This window comes from Lycium ferocissimum, chromosome 12, assembly GCF_029784015.1.
Source record: "Lycium ferocissimum isolate CSIRO_LF1 chromosome 12, AGI_CSIRO_Lferr_CH_V1, whole genome shotgun sequence".
Lineage (NCBI taxonomy): Eukaryota > Viridiplantae > Streptophyta > Magnoliopsida > Solanales > Solanaceae > Lycium > Lycium ferocissimum.
The window spans coordinates 47,760,763-47,777,866 of NC_081353.1; the positions used below are offsets into that span (position 1 = coordinate 47,760,763).

The window sequence follows — 17,104 nt, forward strand, 5'->3', positions numbered from 1 at the left end:
TAGCTCAAGTAATTAGATAGAGGATAACAACAAGCAACATTGCCTTTATCTTTGGTAATGCAATCCTTCATCCACAGAGGAGGTTTGGTTGGTCTAGAAGATTTTCTGGAGGGGACAGCAATAGGAGTTAAAAGAGGAGGAGTATAGGTATCTAACTCAGAAGGAGAGGATGGAGTAGAATAAGAAATGGTAGGAAGATCAGAAGTAGAGGAGGAAAGAACATCAGTGTCACCAACACTCTTAACCTCTGAAGAATGAGGAGGTGAAGTAGTAGGAACAGTTAGAGAAACAGTGTCCTGCTCAGTAACTATTGGAGAGGTCAGCTCAATGACAGGGAACAAGGAGGAGGCTACAGAGGGAAGAAATTTGAAAGGACAGATATCTTCCTTAAAGACTACATCTCTACTAACTAGGAATTGTTTGGAGTGAATATCATACATCTTATAGCTTTTTTGAGTCAAGGAATAGCCAAGAAATATAGCAGGTGTTGCTCTAGGTGAGAACTTATCAGGTTTTTCACATCTGTTACATATCCTAGACAGCCAAAAATTTCCATATGCATAAGAGAATGATCATAACCATGCGGGCGAAAAGGGGACCTTCGCTTTTAATACGAGAGAGAGGCACTCTGCTAATAATGAATACTGTAGTAGTAACACACTCACCCCAGAACCTAAGGAGTACTCTAGATTGAAATCTTAGGGACCTAACAACATCTAGTATAGATCAGTTTTTTCTCTCAGCAATCCCATTCTGCCGAGAGGTATAAACACAAGAACTTTGGTGAATAATGCCAAGAGAGTTTAATAGGTCATTCGTTTAGGAATTAAAGAATTCACAACCATTGTCAGTTCTCAAGTACTTGACAGAGGATGAGTGTACATTCTTAACCATTGCCAAAAAAAATCTGAGTACCACAATTACTTCAGCTTTAGAAGGCAACAAAAATAATCATGTGTATCTAGAATAATCATCCACCAAAGTTAGAAAGTACTTCTTACCATCATGAGTAGGTACTCTATAGGGTCCCCATACATCACCATGCACAGTGTGAAAACAGGAACTAGCAACAGATGTACTTAAAGGAAATGATAACCTTGTTTGTTTGGCCAATGGACACATAGTACAATCCTTGACACTACCATGAGATGTTACCTCTTGGAGACCACTTATTCTTCTTAAAGTAGCTATTTTCACATGGCCTAGCCTTTTATGACATACAAATGCATCAACACCCTTGTTATTCTGCACAGTATTTACAGTACTCATATGTTTGTAAGCTACATCCTGAATTGGAAATTGAATGTTAGAGGTAGAATTTCATTTGGATATCAATACAGATTGAACACATATAAGCCATCTTCTTCTATACCAATCCCCCCCACCTGTCCACTTAAGAGATCCTGAAAAATACAGAACTCAGGATAAACGAGGACTGCCCAATACATTTCCTTTGTCAACTTTGCTACAGATAGCAAATTAAACTTGAAATCAGGAATGTGCATCATATTGATGATTTTGTGTCCTTGTAATAGATAGGCAGATCCCATGTGACTCACACTAGCTAAGCTACCAGTGGGAAGTTGTACTTTGCCTCTTTGATCCTTAGCTAGTGTTTTAAATTCATTCAAAAACTTTATACTATTTACCATATGACTGGATGCACCTGAATCTACTATCTATTTAGTCAATTTTGAACAATCTGCAGTAGTACAAGTTCTCATACCTGCTGCCATGGCTGATCCATTAGCTTCACTTCCCTTGCCTAACACGTTTAGAATTTGCTGATATTGTTCTTGAGTGAACAGAGGGAATTGGGCACCCAGTTTTGAGGCTCATGATTAGTAGAAGAACCGGATGTTCTTGTTGCCTGAGCTACCAGTTTGTCTACCACCTGCATCACTAGAAAAGTGTTGTGAGTAGTTGACTGCAACATTGTTAGAGTTGTTACCAGTTTCAAATCTCTTCTTTGCCTTTAGATTAGTGGGGTAACCATGTAACTTGTAGCAAGTGTCCCTTGTATGACCCTTAAAGTGACAGTAGTCACAGTAGAGAAAGTTCTTTTTGGATTTGTATCCTGAATAGTTGTTTCCTCCTGAGAGGTTTGAATGATTATTCCCTCCTGAGTGATATCCACCTGAGTTGGAACTATATCCACCTGAATTGGAACCATATCCTCCTGAACCGGAACCAGATGTTGAGTAGTTACTTCCTCCTGAGTAACCACTTCCACGGAAGCACCGCTTTCTTCTCTTTTGGTCTCACTTTTAGAACTGGATCCAACTGAGAAGTGATTATTTAGATTCATCACACCCTTGCCTTTTCCACTAAACAAGGCTGTTCCTTCATTTATCTCAGGAATGTGAGAATGTTGAGACATAGTCCTCTTACTTTCCTTTGAAATAATCATTGAGTATGCCTTGTTAATAGATGGAACTAGTGATGTATTTAGGATTTGGTTGCTGGACTGTGAGTAGGATTCATTTAGTCCCATAAAAAATTGAAGTAAACTTTGGTACCCAAAATGTTCACTATGCTTCTTTGACTCTGGACAGCCACATCCAGGGCATGGCATAAGAGCATCAAACTCTGCCCAAAACTCCTTAAGTTTTGAGAAATAACTGGACACTGAGGATATACCTTGAGTCAAAGTAGTAATTTGCTTATGTAGGTACAGTACACGAGAACCATTGACTTTATCAAACCTCTCTTTGAGGTCCGTCCACACTGCATGAGCACTCGAGCCATACACCATACCACTAAGTAACTCAGCACTAACAGAGGTCATGATCCTTGATAGAACTATAGCATTGCATTTTCCCCACAATTCATGAAGGAAAGCATCAAAATTCTCCTTAGGATATCTACCATTTACAAACCCTAACTTACTTTTACCAAGCAAACTAATTCGCATTGTACTACTCCATAGTGAGTAATTTTCTTGTCACACCCTAATTTCCGGTAGGGCATGATGGGCACCCGACCCTTATCTAGGGCCGAGCGAACCCGCTGACTCTCGTAACACACATGACCATCGGGCCCGCAAATCATGACATAAGCACATAATGAAAATTTTCGAAAAACAAACATGCCTTTCGTCTTTTTCAAATCAAATAAAATTCGTAGTCATAACGAAGTTGTAACAAAATGCATAATAACATATCGGCTCGCCTAGCTTACAAGTCGACATATTACATACATGACCACCGTACTTGCCAAAGTCTCTAACATAACCCAAATACTATAACATAAATGCTCTCTACTCGGCGACTTTCGAGAGGAAATGGAGCTCGCCAATCAGTGCAGGAACATCTGCGCTAATATCCTCTGCTATCCGAATACACTGCGTGGCATGAAACGCGACCCCAGAAGAAGGGGTCGATGCGATATATGTCTTGAGTATGTAAGCACGACATACGACGAGGTCATAACCAAAGTAAGGAGTACGAACATGAGCATAATAACCGGAATACCAAGATACTTGCGTACGAAACACAAATCGTACAACGAGTACCGACGACAAATATAATAATCGAATGCCAAATGCCTACCGTAACACATCATAACATCCTAACTTATCATCGGTGACATTAACCGAATGATCATAATCGACCGTCAAAATCACATATACACATATCGTGTCCGAATTACAGTGAGGGACTCGGCAAACAAGATCATATCATCATATTATCACATATCACATACCACATATACACACATACCGCGGTCAAGTATCCAGCGGTCAATATCACACATACCGCGGTCAAGTATCCAGCGGTCAATATCACACATACCGCGGTCAAGTATCCAGCGGTCAATATCACACATACCCATACACATACACATATACACATACCGCGGCCAGGAACCCAGCGGTAATATCACATATACACATACTGCGGCCAGGAACCCAGCGGTAATATCACATATACACATACCGCGGCCGAACCCAAAACGAAACGTAATAACGAACGCACGAACGAATCGTGAGTAACCAAATACGATTTAAAACATTTTCAAAGACTTAATAGGTTAATCAAAACGAACCATCGTTTATAAGCCACTGTGATAGTCAAGTCAGATTTTCTTCCGAATACCACTCGGGAACATATCAAACCGAACTTCAGAAATCATAGTCACGTATCGAAATCATAAGTACACGAATCAACATTTCAGACTCAACAAACAAATATATAATCATACTCAGGGGTCGAAAAGGTAGTCATATTAAGTTCTTTTCAAAAAGTCGTCAGAAGTACATAAGGAGAGTCGCGGGACCCACGAACGGGTGTCGACCCGAGCCGGGCCCGCCTATGGAAAACATAGTCATCATACATCATGGAATCATTTTTTAGCATATCAAGGCCATCTGGTTCTATTTGTGAAAGTTACGGACGTTCGTAGTTTTCGGAATCGTTTAGGAACAAAACTCTTTTTTTAACAAAACCAACTTTTATGCAACTTTTGAAATTTAGCCATACAAAAGACATAAGATCCTTTCGGAACAAACCGAGTACATAGCATTTCAAATCCAATCATATCAAGGACATACGGATCATAGCTTGACCATATTAAGGATGCCAACATCACAAAGCGAATATGAATCATAAACATGTTCGGATTTTTCGAATAGAATTACCCCAAGGCTCATAACATATCATACCTTACTCATATCTAAGACATGCCCAAAAGAAGGAAAGGTAAGCCTTACATACCTTGGTTGCTTCCTAAGCTAATCCAAACTCGAGTCTTGGCTTTTCAAAATCTACAACACGTCATTAGACACTAAACATTAGTCATAGGCACCTCGGAATCCCATTTTAAACTCGCACTTTATCTACAAAAATTTCGGCAGCACTTCCCCTGTAAATACCACACCCCGAGAATTCAACTCGACCAACGTCAACCACAACCATACCAACAATCATAATAACAATATCCATGAGTGATCCGAAACGCATTCTAATATCAATAATTTCTTTCTACATAATTCGACAACATTCATGCATATTCAATTCAACTTCATATTTTTAAACTAACATCAACGACCGCATATTCAAATACCAATCCAAAACCATTCAAACACGATTCAAGAACATTTCCAACAATCCGCACAATATTCAAACAATCCAATTAATACTCTACTCCACCGAAACCCAAATTTCCATAAGAACAACAACAATACATTTTCTTCCTTCCAAATTCATAAACTACATCAACAATCCACACACTTAACAATATCATTTTCATAAATTCAGGAAACTACATTAAATTCACATTAGCTTCTAAAACAGCCCATATACGTTTTCCACCTCAACTTGAATCATCAACTCATCATTTTCATCTTAGAATCCATACAACAACAACAACCAAAAATACTAATAAAATTTTGTTCATCATAGTCTACCAAAACAGCCTATATATCCATAAATCTCAACAAAATAACAAACTAGTTTATAACGCTATTTATTTTCTCGTTCTAATCCATTAAAACTCTAATTAAACTTGTTAACAATGAAAAAGGGACCTTAGTCTTACCTTAAGTATGCAGCCAGCACGTCACCCTCTTCTTCTTGGTTTATTTTTAGCCCAAATTGAAGGCAACGTAACGTACAACACTTTTCTCTTCATGAGCTTCGCGATTCGGGGCTTAGATTGTGGTTAAAATTTGGTTTCTCTCTCTACCTCTCCATCTCTGAAAATCTGGATGTTTTGGTCTGAAAAATGAAGGAGAAAGCCGAAAATTTCACTTAAATGGCATGGGTATTGGGCCTGACCCGACTTGGAATCGGGTTGGGCCGAATCCACTGTTCAGCTCGACCTTTCTGACTTAAAACGTCCATATCTCCTTATCCCGATGTCTCCTGTGAACCCACGACCTATGGTTGGAAAGCTATTTCAATTATATACAACTTCTATCTTTGGTATTTTTCCAAATTCCAAACTTATAATACCGTTTCTCGCCCTCAAAGTCGATCACCCGAAAACGTTACTTAAAAATATTTGCTTGGAGGACTTCCACTTTGATTTGGCTCAAGGGTCCTTCTTGAGTTATGTTTAACTTCACATATGTGATTCATATAAATTTCCGCATGTCCCAAAAAAAATCTCAATGTGTGGGCCCCACCTTAACAGGAGGCTACCAGGCATTTATAAACAGGAGGCTACCGGGCATTTAGGTTGGTTACTCTTCTTTCATATCTGAGATCGTGCCATAGAGTCAAGTCATAGGGAATGAGATTTCTCTTACTGACCTTTGGTTTCAGCAGAAGAATGGCATCGACAGAAGAAAGCAATGGATGATGTTGGAAGTTACAAAGTACGCGAGTAAGCGAGTTAAGAAAGATATGTGTCGGGTAAGATATTGCAGTACGATTGAAATGCAAGTTGAGGATTAAAAAGGAAAGTAAATAAGAAAAGTGTAACAGGTGCCGTTTGAGTTGGGTACACGAGGTATGTTTATTATTTTTGTATTGTTTATGATATTGGGAGCCCTGTGCGGCTGTGATACGATACGATATGATATAATATGTATATGTGTATGTTGTCCCTGTGTGGCATTGTTGGTATTTCCTGCGTGCAGGTTTTGAGATAGTAACAGTTACAGAGGAAACTCTGCCGAAATTTTTTCGGAAAAAAAAAAAAAGAAGAAGAGAAGAATGGGATATGGGTCTGTAACACGACTTGAAAGGTCGTGCCGATGGTAATAGTGTGATTAAGACAAGAGCACAGAGGAAAGGAATTGTGATGTATATGAGTGTATTGATAAGACGGTTTGTAAGATATTAAGGATAAGGAACGAGGAAGAGATGAAAAAGAAATATAATTGGCGGAGGGATTGTGTGTTATAGTAATAAAAGAAACCCCGAGATCCTTATAAGACCTTATGAGATTAGTTGAACATTCGAGGACGAATGTTCTAAAGAAGGGGGAGGATGTTATATCCCGTATTTTGTACGTTGGAATATTTTAAGTTAGTTGCGACAAGTTAAGGACAAGGCTATTTTTCGATTTGGTGTAATGTATAAGTTGTTTATGAATTTTATTGGTATGGAATATTAAGGGAAATTAGGGGCTAGAAGTTGAAATAAAAATTTCATGAAAAGGCCAAAGTGGCCGTGTGTTAAGGTGGGACCCACATGTTGGGATTTTATAACGGACATATGAAGAGATATATGAGTATTACATGTGAAGTTGAGCAAGTCCTAAGAAGGACCCATAAGCTAAAAATGAGTGTAAGCCTCCAAAGGGACGATTTAAGAAAACGTCTTCGGGTGATCTGACTTCGAGGGGCCAAAACGGTATTATGAGTTTTGAATTTGGGAAAACTCCCAAAATGCAAGTTCTAGATAATTGAAATATCTTTCCAACCATAGGTCGTGGGTTCACAGGAGACATCGGGATAAGGAGATATGGACGTTTTAAGGCAGAAAGGTCGAGTCGGAACGGTGGATTCGGTCCCAACCCGATTCCAAGTCGGGTCGGGCCCAATACCCACGCCATTTAAGTGAAATTTTCAGCTTTCTCCTTCATTTTTCAGACCAAAACATCCAGAATTTTCAGAGATGGAGAGAGAGAGAGGAGAGGAGAGAGAGAAACCAAATTTTGACCACAATCTAAGCCCGAATCGCGAAGCTCATGAAGAGAAAAGTGTTGTACGTTGCGTTGCCTTCAATTTGGGCTAAAAATCAGCCAAGAAGAAGAGGGTGACGTGCTGGCTGCATACTTAAGGTAAGGCTAAAGTCCCTTTTTCATTGTTAACAAGTTTAATTAGAGTTTTAACGGATTAGAACGGAGAAAATAGCGTTATAAACTAGTTTGTTATTTTGTTGAGATTTATGGATTAAGGGTCATTTTATGTGGGTTAAATGGTTGGAATTAGCTGTGTTATGGATGTTTTGAATGTGTTATAGTGTGTAAAAATGGATGGAAATCATGATATGTTGCGTGTTGAAGTTGAGCCGTAGTGGGGTATTCTTTTGTAATATGATGAACTAATTTTATTTAGAGTTTTGGTTGTTGTTGTTGTGGATTATATGATGATAATGAAAGCTTAATGATGTAAGTTGAAGTGGAAAACGTATATGGGCTGTTTTAGAAGCTAATGTGAATTTAATGTAGTTTCTTGAATTGATGAAAATGATGTTGTTAACATGCGGATTATTGATGTAGTTTATGAATTTGGAAGAAGAAAATGTGTTGTTGATGTTCCTATGGAAATTGGAGGATTTCGGGTAAGGTTGCAAGTTGCTTGGGCCGTATGAAATCTTGTGGGAATTGTTTAAAATGTTCTTGAATATTGTTTGAATGGTTTCGGATTAGTAGTTGAACGTACGAATGTGGAGGTTGGTTTGAATGTAAATAGTTGGATTGAATATAATGGGATGTTGTTGAATTATGTAGAAAAGTGTAGTTAATGTTAGAATGCGTTTTGAATTGATTGTTGATGTTCCTAGAATGTTTCTTGGTATTGTTGTTGATGAATTTGGCCGAGTTGAAATCTCGGGGTTGTTGAATTTATAGGGGAAGTGCCCCAATTTCGTAGAATAAGTGATGGTTTTGGAATTGAATTCTTCGATGTTTATGGCTAATGTTGATATCAAATGACGTGTTGTAGATTTTGAGAAGCCGAGACTTGGGTTTGGATTAGCTTAGGAAGCAATCGAGGTATGTAAAGCTTACGCTTCTTTTCCTTTGGCATGTCTTAGACGGGATTAAGGTATGACATGATTTGTGCCTCGGGGTAACTCCATGCTTAAGTTTCAAGTATGTTTGTGATTCGTATTTGCTTTTGATGTTGGTATCCTTAGTATGGTCAGGCTATGGTTCGTATGTCTTTGATATGATTGAGTTTGAAATGTTGTGTAAACGATTCTTATTTGTTTCTTGATATTGGCATCCTTAATATGGTCAAGTTATGATCCGTATGTCCTTGATATGGTTGGATTTGAAATGCTATGTACACGGTTTGTTTCGAAAGAACCTTAGGTCTTTTGAATGATTAAATTTCAAAAGTTGCATAAAAGTTGGTTTTTTTTTTTTTTAAAAAGAGAGTTTGTTCCTAAACAATTCCGAAAACTACGAACGTCCGTAACTTTCACAAACAGAACCGGATGGCCTTGATATGCTCAAAAATGATTCCATGACGTATGATGACTATGTTTTCCATAGGCGGGCCCGGCTCGGGTCGACACCCGTTCGTGGGTCCCGCGACTCTCCTTTATATACTTCTGACGACTTTTGAAAGGATATGATATGACTATTATTCCGATTTCAAGTACGATCAGTTTACCTATCTTTTGAGTTTGTAACAATGATTCGATAACATATGATGACCATGATTTTCGTAGGCGGGCCCGGATTGGGTTGACGCTCGTCCGTGGGTCCCGCGATCTTCTTCTGTATAATTCTGATGGCTTTTGAAAGAATTCAATATGACTATTTTTCCGACCCCCGAGTATGATTACTTAATTATCGGTTGAGTCTGAAATAAGGATTTTTATGTACGTGATTTTAATACGTAACTACGGTTTCTGAAGTTCGGTTTGATATGTTCCCGAGTGACGTTCGGAAGAAAATCTGATTTGACTACTGTTTGGCCTGTAAATGATGGTTCGTTTCGAATAACCTATTAAGTCTTTGTAAATGTTTTAAAAAGCTGTATTTGGTTACTTGTGATTCTCGCTCGTGCATTTTGTTGTACATTTTCGCCGAGCCCCCGGCCAAGTATGTGATATTGTCCGCCGGATATTGACGCATATGTGACATGACCGTGGGATTCTTGGCCGCGGCATGTGTATGTGTGATATTGTCCGCCGGATACTTGACCTGGCTTGTGATACGACCGGTTCTGTCGAGGTATGCGTGTGTGTGTTATTGACATTGGTTCCCCGGCCGCATATGTGTGTGTGTGTTATTGACCGCTGGGTTCCTAGCCGCGGTATATGTGTATATGTGTTATTGACGTAGGTATTTGGCGCGGTATGTATGTTGATATTGCACTGGTATTTGCTCAGCAGAGTACGTATGTGTATATATATTTGTGTGTATATGTGATTTTGACAGTCAGTTATGATCGGTCGGTTAATGTCGGCCTCATATGATATGTTTGATTTTCCGTATATACGAGGTGTTTTTCAAAAGAAAGCGAAGCATTTTGGCATTCTGATTATCCTATTTGTCTTCTGAACCCCTTATGTATGTTTTGGATGTCAGATGTAAGTACGTTGGTATTCGGATTATTATGCTCGCGTTCGGTACACTTTACTTCGTCTTCCTCGTATTTTTCTCTGCTTTTGCATACTCGGACATATTCCGTGACCGACCCCTTTCTTCGGGGGCTGCGTTTCGTCTGCGTCGCGCGAGTGTACCCGGATGAGTAGATGATGTTAGCGAGAAGATGTTCCGGTACGGATTGGCGAACTCCACTTTTTCCCGGAGTGCTGCCGAGTCCGAGCATTTATGTTCTGGTATTTGGGTTATGTTAGAGACTTTGCAGACAGGGTCATGTATGTAATATGTCAGTTGTAAGCGGCTAGGCGAGCCGATATGTTGTTATGCATTATTCAACTTCGTATTTGTTTTGTAATCGGCTATGTAAGCCGATATATCAGTATGCATTATGATACAGATTCGTTATGACTACAGGTTTTATTTGATTTGAAAAGATGAAAGGCATGTTTGTTTTCCGAAAAATTTTCCTACACCAAATCGAAAAATAGCCTTGTCCTTAACTTGTCACAACTAACTTAAAATATTCCAACGTACAAAAATACGGGATATAACATCCTTCCTCCTTAGAACATTCGTCCTCGAATGTTCAACTAGTCGCATAAGGGTCTTGCGAGGATCTCGGGGGTTTCCTTTATTACCATAGCACACAATCTCTCCTACCAATCATATCTCTTAATATCACAAACCCTTTCCAAATTCTTTTTACCATATCGGTATCGACCTTCGATTACCATTACTATCAATCCAGCCTATTAACTTATTTCTCAAAATCGTTGCACTTGCAGCTTGGCCAAATCTTACCCTTACTATTGACACAACCTTTCAAAACACATCACAGATCCATATCTCATTCTCTCTTCTTTTTTTTTTTTGGGAAAATTTTGGCAGAGCTTCCTCTATATTTCTTACTATCTCAAAACCTGCACGCAGGAAATACCAACAATGCCTCACAGGGCCAACATACATAGATACATATCATATCATATCACAAATATAGTGGCTCCCAACATCAACAACGGATTTAAAAATAATGAACATACCTTGTATGCACCAAATTGTTGAATCGCACCTCGTTACACTTTCTTGTTCACTTTCCCTTTTAATCTTCAACTTTACATTTCGATCATACTCGAGGTATTCTTACCCAACATATACCTTTCATACCTTTGCTTACCTGCGTACTTTATAACTTCCAATATCGCTAGTCACTTCCTTCTGTCGATGCCATTCTTCTGCTGAAACCAAAGGTCAGTAAGAGAAATCTCATTCCCTATGACTTGGCTCTATGGCAAGATCTCAGATATGAAAGAAGAGTAACCATCCTAAATGCCCGGTAGCCTCCTGTTTATAAATGTGGCGCGCAACACACCATAAACAAGACTCTACTTGACACGACTTTACGAAACCCCTAGGACGAATCGCTCTCGATACCAATTTGTCACACCCTAATTTCCGGTAGGGCATGATGGGCACCCGACCCTTATCTAGGGCCGAGCGAACCCGCTGACTCTCGTAACACACATGATCATACTGGGCCCGCAAATCATGACATAAGCACATAATGAAATTTTTTCAGAAAACAAACATGCCTTTCGTCTTTTTCAAATCAAATAAAATTCGTAGTCATAACGAAGTTGTAACAAAATGCATAATAACATATCGGCTCGCCTAGCCGCTTACAACTGACATATTACATACATGACCCTGTCTGCAAAGTCTCTAACATAACCCAAATACCATAACATAAATGCTCGGACTCGCAACACTCCGAGAGGAAACGAGCTCGCCAATCCAAATGGAACATTCGTCGCTAATATCCTCTACTCATCCGAATACACTCGCGTGGCATGAAACGCGAACCGAAGAAAGCGGGTCGAAGACGACATATGTACCGAGTATGTAAAGCACGATACGTAAAACGAGGTCATAACCAAAGTAAGGAGTACGAACGTGAGCATAATAACCGAATACCAAGGTACTTGCATCTGAAACACAAATCGTACAACAGAGGTAGCGACGACAAATATAATAATCAGAATGCCAAATGCCTACCGTAACACATCATAACATCCTAACTTATCATTTGAGCTGACATTAACCGAATGATCATAATCCAGACTGTCAAAATCACATATACACATATCGTGTCCCGGCCCTCTAGTGAGGGACTCGGCAAACAAGATCATATCATCATATTATCACATATCACATACCACATATACACACATACCGCGGTCAAGTATCCAGCGGTCAATATCACACATACCGCGGTCAAGTATCCAGCGGTCAATATCACACATACCCATACACATACACATATACACATACCGCGGCCAGGAACCCAACGGTAATATTACATATACACATACCGCGGCCAGGAACCCAGCGGTAATATCACATATACACATACCGCGGCCAGGAACCCAGCGGCAAATGTAATAACAGAACGCACGAACAGAATCGTGAGTAACCAAATACAGCTTAAAAACATTTTCAAAGACTTAATAGGTTAATCAAAATGAACCATCATTTATAAGCCACAACGGTAGTCAAATCGATTTTCTTCCGAATACCACTCGAACATATCAAACCGAACTTCGAAATCATAGTACGTATCGAAATCATAAGTACACGAATCAACATTTCGGACTCAACAAACAAATATATAATCATACTCGTGGGTCGAAAAGGTAGTCATATTAAGTTCTTTTCAAAAAGTCGTCGAAGTACATAAGGAGAGTCGCGGACCCACGAACAGGTGTCGACCCGAGCCGGCCCGCCTATGGAAAACATAGTCATCATACATCATGGAATCATTTTTTAGCATATCAAGGCCATCCGGTTCTATTTGTGAAAGTTACGGACGTTCGTAGTTTTTAATCGTTTAGGAACAAAACTCTTTTTTAACAAAACCAACTTTTATGCAACTTTTGAAATTTATCCATACAAAAGACATAAGATCCTTTCGGAACAAACCGAGTACATAGCATTTCAAATCCAATCATATCAAGGACATACGGATCATAGCTTGACCATATTAAGGATGCCAACATCACAAAGCGAATATGAATCATAAACATGTTCGGATTTTTCGAATAGAATTACCCCAAGGCTCATAACATATCATACCTTACTCATATCTAAGACATGCCCAAAAGAAGGAAAGGTAAGCCTTACATACCTTGGTTGCTTCCTAAGCTAATCCAAACTCAAAGTCTTGGCTTTTCAAAATCTACAACACGTCATTAGACACTAAACATTAGTCATAGGCACCTCGGAATCCCATTTTAAACTCGCACTTTATTTACAAAAATTTGGGCAGCACTTCCCCTATAAATTCAACACCCCGAGAATTCAACTCGGCCAATATCAACAACAACCATACCAACAATCACAATAACAATATCCATAAGTAATTCCAAACACATTCTAACATTAATAATTCCTTTCTACATAATTCGACAACATTCATGCATATTCAATTCAACTTCATATTTTTAAACTAACATCAACGACCGCATATTCAAATACCAATCCAAAACCATTCAAACACGATTCAAGAACATTTCCAACAATCCGCACAATATTCAAACAATCCAATTAATACTCTACTCCACCCGAAACCCCAAATTTCCATAAGAACAACAACAATACATTTTCTTCCTTCCAAATTCATAAACTACATCAACAATCCACACCTTAACAATATCATTTTCATAAATTCAGGAAACTACATTAAATTCACATTAGCTTCTAAAACAGCCCATATACGTTTTCCACCTCAACTTGAATCATCAACTCATCATTTTCATCTTAGAATCCATACAACAACAACAACCAAAAATACTAATAAAATTTTGTTCATCATAGTCTACCAAAACAGCCCCTATATCCATAAATCTCAACAAAATAACAAACTAGTTTATAACGCTATTTTCTCCGTTCTAATCCATTAAAACTCTAATTAAACTTGTTAACAATGAAAAAGGGACCTTAGTCTTACCTTAAGTATGCAGCCAGCACGTCACCCTCTTCTTCTTGGCTGATTTTTAGCCCAAATTGAAGGCAACGTAACGTACAATACTTTTCTCTTCATGAGCTTCGCGATTCGGGGCTTAGATTGTGGTCAAAATTTGGTTTCTCTCTACCTCTCCTCTCTCTCTCTCCATCTCTGAAAATCTGGATGTTTTGGTCTGAAAAATGAAGGAGAAAGCCGAAAATTTCACTTAAATGGCATGGGTATTGGGCCTGACCCGACTTGGAATCGGGTTGGGCCGAATCCACTGTTCAGCTCGACCTTTCTGCCTTAAAACGTCCATATCTCCCTTAAAACGTCCATATCTCCTTATCCCGATGTCTCCTGTGAACCCACGACCTATGGTTGGAAAGATATTTCAATTATCTACAACTTCTATCTTTGGTATTTTTCCAAATTCCAAACTTATAATACCGTTTCTGCCCTCAAAGTCGATCACCCGAAAACGTTACTTAAAAATATTTGCTTGGAGGACTTCCACTTTGATTTGGCTCAAGGGTCCTTCTTGAGTTATGTTTAACTTCACATATGTGATTCATATAAATTGCCGCATGTCCCAAAAAAAATCTCAATGTGTGGGCCCCACCTTAACACACGGCCACTTTGGCCTTTTCATGAAATTTTTATTTCAACTTCTAGCCCCAAATTTTCATGGAATATTTCCATCCAATAAAATTCATAAACAACTTATGCATTACACCAAATCGAAAAATAGCCTTGTCCTTAACTTGTCGCAACTAACTTAAAATATTCCAACGTACAAAAATACGGGATATAACATTTCTGGGCCAGTTAGCTTAACAGATAGCAAAGAGCTACCTGGAGTATCTGATGGTTGAAGAAACAATGGATGATGCTGATCTATCGTGGTTGAAACATTGTTATTCGTTGTCTTTCCAGAGTTGTTGTTGTTCTCGCCATTGTTAACTGCCATTGGAGCTTGTTCATCAGTAGCTGCCATTGAAGAAGCTCGTAATCAAAAGAAAAATTCCAAACACTGATAATTTTGTTGTTTAAAAGACGATTCAACCTCAAATTAGTTGAATTCACCCTCCAAATTGATGAATTAAACCCTAATTTTAGCGAATCGAAAACAACACTGCAATTGGTGAGAATCTAGAACTTTCGAATTGAATCAATTCAATCTTCACACGAAGCTAACACCGATCCTTTACACTCGCTCTGATACCATGATGAATTCTAGATATCTCACTGTATTAATCATATTATCAGTGAGTGAAGAGAAGAAGAAATGAAGAAGAGAGAAAACATATATCTTCTCATTATCAGTTCTGTGGAAATGAATACAGAGATATGTACTTTATACTATTCTAACCGACTGAAATGAAAAATATCTAACTACCTTCTAATTACATGGCTAACTAACTAGTTAACTTAAGCTATACAGCTGGCACCTAGTTGGCAGCCGGCTGGCATAACTAACTAAACTACATTGCTCAACTTAACAATAAGCTAAACTAGTGAACAAAAATACTGTAGTATTAGCATGGAAAATGAATAAATAAGAAGAAGCATGAATCAATCATTTAACTTTATTTCGAAGCGGGCTATATAGCTTTTATTCCTTGTTTTTATGTATATAGATTCATTATACATTGGATAGTATTCAGTCAAATGATCCAATCAATCATTGAATGCAACATAAGTTGATCTATCTTTATTTATTCCCACTTCGATTACACTTTGTTGGCAGTTGATGGAAACAATTTCTTGTAGGCCTCAGTTAAAGCCACATTTGTAGTACTATAACCACCATCAAGAACGAGATTCATTCCACTCGCATATTTAGAATCATCACTTGCCAAGTACAACGTTGCGTTTGCCACATCCTGAACACCTAGTAAAGCTCCTTTCAAATTTCCTGCTTCTGCAAACAATTTGTCTGCCATTTGTTTGTCTATTCCAAATGCGTTTAATACCAACGGTGTGCTGATATAATAAGGAGAAACACAGTTGACTCTTATTCCATACTTTCCTAATTCGACACCAACGTTCTTGGAAAGTCCCAAAAGTGCATTTTTTGAGGATGAATAGGTATGCGGGACACCAGCACCATAGACCACGGTCGCGTCACTTGCTGTGAAGATAATGGAACCTTTTATTTTGTCCTGAATCATCACTCTAGCAGCATGTTTCGCACAGAAGAACCCGCCAACAATGTTTACATCGAATACCTTCTTAATTATGTCGTAATCTACGTCTAAGATGCTGGAAATTTGCTTACCCGATACACCAGCGTTACTGAACATTATGTCAAGCTTACCAAATTTGGCAATTGTTGCATCAACAACATTCTTGACGTCTGATTCAATCGCGACATTGCAGTGGACAAAGATAATTGTTTCCTCTGTCCCAATTTCTTGTACTACGAAATTTCCAAGGTTGTCCTGTATGTCAGCAATCACAACTTTTGCACCATGTTGAACAAAAAGCTTAGCTGTGGCTGCTCCTATTCCTGTAGCACCACCAGTTATAATTGCTACCTTACCTTCTAGCCTGCAAAAATAAGTTCATATAGAAATTAGTATTACGGTTGTCTAATTACAGAGGAAAAGAAGAAGATTATAAATAAGGAAAATAAAGAAAGAAAATAACCTTTTGGCAATTGGGGATTGAAGAGAAGAGCTGGCCATTTTCTCAAACTAGAGAGCTGTGTGTTGTTCACACATTTAGAGTCTCTATTTATAAGAAAACACCTTAGGCCAAATTGGGGATCAACTCTGAGTTTGACTTGCTAAAATAACAGAGAGAATCTAGCGACTTTAGTTCCAACTCTTATATTGAAAGTAAAAGAAGTTTTGTCGCCAGGTCTTA

General features: G+C 38.6%; 1 protein-coding gene and 1 pseudogene across 1 annotated transcript in view; both read right to left on the minus strand.

The window, feature by feature from the left end:
* The window catches only part of LOC132040129 ((+)-borneol dehydrogenase 1-like), a 71,635-nt gene that overhangs the window by 11,210 nt on the left and 43,321 nt on the right, over positions 1–17,104 (minus strand). The gene's annotated exons all lie outside the window — the stretch shown is intronic.
* On the minus strand, positions 15,967–16,794 carry LOC132040903 (short chain aldehyde dehydrogenase 1-like; annotated as a pseudogene).